Source organism: Diaphorina citri, unplaced genomic scaffold (assembly GCF_000475195.1).
Source record: "Diaphorina citri unplaced genomic scaffold, Diaci psyllid genome assembly version 1.1 scaffold3681, whole genome shotgun sequence".
Classification (NCBI taxonomy): domain Eukaryota; kingdom Metazoa; phylum Arthropoda; class Insecta; order Hemiptera; family Psyllidae; genus Diaphorina; species Diaphorina citri.
In genome coordinates, this window is record NW_007381081.1 from 1,708 (window position 1) to 2,527 (window position 820).

Here is an 820-nt window from a genome sequence, read left to right on the forward strand (position 1 = left end):
TTTATTTATAATTTTTACCCACTTGCAACTCCTCCATTGCTAATTACCTGATAGGGCCAATAATGAAAGGAGTCCCTGAATAATATTAATAATAAATAAATAAATAAATAAATAAAAAAATGCAGGGATTTTTTTTTTCAAGCAGGGATTTTTTTCCTTCAGATGTAGGGATTTTTTTTCCATCCGGCAAGCTGGCAACAATGTTTTGTTTTGCTTCAAAAAAATCTGAACTGAAATCAACTTTTTTTTTAGCTGCTGAGAGTGCTGAGTGCTGAAAACAACTTTATTAGTAATTTAGATTTTAGTATTCTATTCAACTTTCATAAAATTCAATAATGATTGGATTTACCTTTTCAATAAGCTGTGCATTTGATTCTGTCAGGTAAGAGAATTCATTCACTGAAACAAGTGCTACTCACAGGTGATTATCTCTTCACACATCAGTCATTTATGGGCAGGGGTCTTACTAGCCTATCCCATTAATAGAGGATACTAGGATAGGTTTTTTGAAAAAATACCTACATCTTCTATTCATCATTGAAACGGAAGTTCGTAGGTTGATTTGTTTGTTATTTTTTAAACCCATTGTTTTAACATTGGAGTGGAGACATGGGTATTAAAATAATCTGGTAATCTGATGGGCAAGAGAGTTTTGTGTGAAGGAACTTCATTGTGTACCTAGTTGTTAACTGATCACTAGTAATTGTTATTTTAATTATTTTATAAATCTAAACTTCATTGGTGTCTAGCTGTCTCCAGCAGGATAAAATCCGCCCCGGGCGGGAATCGAACCCGCGGCCTAGCGCTTACAAGGCAGACG